The sequence below is a fragment of the Chrysochloris asiatica genome, unplaced genomic scaffold (genome assembly GCF_000296735.1).
Source record: "Chrysochloris asiatica unplaced genomic scaffold, ChrAsi1.0 scaffold00068, whole genome shotgun sequence".
In the NCBI taxonomy this organism is placed as follows: domain Eukaryota; kingdom Metazoa; phylum Chordata; class Mammalia; order Afrosoricida; family Chrysochloridae; genus Chrysochloris; species Chrysochloris asiatica.
This window is the reverse complement of record NW_006408586.1, coordinates 700,626-701,420: the sequence shown is the minus strand read 5'-3', so window position 1 is coordinate 701,420 and position 795 is coordinate 700,626.

Below are 795 nucleotides of genomic sequence, written 5' to 3'. Positions count from 1 at the left end.
GCATCTTGAAAGCAGCTAGGGAAAAGAGAAATATAACATACAAAGGCAAGCAAATCAGATTAAGCTCAGATTTCTGAACAGAAACCATGCAGGCAAGAAGGCATAGGGAGAGATATATAAAGAAAAAAACTGCCACCCAAGAATCCTCTACCCAGCAAAGCTGTCAATCAAATACGATAGTGTAATAAAAACAGTCCAGGACAAGTAGAAGTTAAGGGATTTTGTCAAAGCCAACCCTGCTTTGAAAAATATCCTAAAGGAAGTTCTGTGGACTGAGAACCAAAAAGAACACATAACAACTATAGAATGACATACGTGGCAGCATCAACCTGAACTCAGTCGACAAATTAGAGAGTCAAGAACAGAATAAAATTATAAGAACAGAGGATCTGGGAGGTCAATCTATGATCAAAACAATTACAGTGTGGAAAAACGTAAACACAGAAGAACAGAGATCCAGGTGGTGGGAAAGTCAGGTAGATTACTGGACAAAATAGACTATCTTAAATAGAGGGAAGAACTAATGGGCTATAAGGTAACCACAATGGGGTTGGGGTGAGGGGTTTATTTTTGGTGTTGGGGAGGGCAATACAAGAAGGGGGTCAGAGGCAGAAAAACAAGATAGATAGGGGAATATTGAGACAGGTTTGCATGACCCAGTGGGACAGAGGGAAATAGTGATGCATACTCAACCTTGGAACAACGTGCTCTGGGATACAGGGATCTAGGTATAGTTTGAAGATGGTAAATGATACTAAAATCCTTGACTGCCTTATGAATATTAGTTTCCCTTGC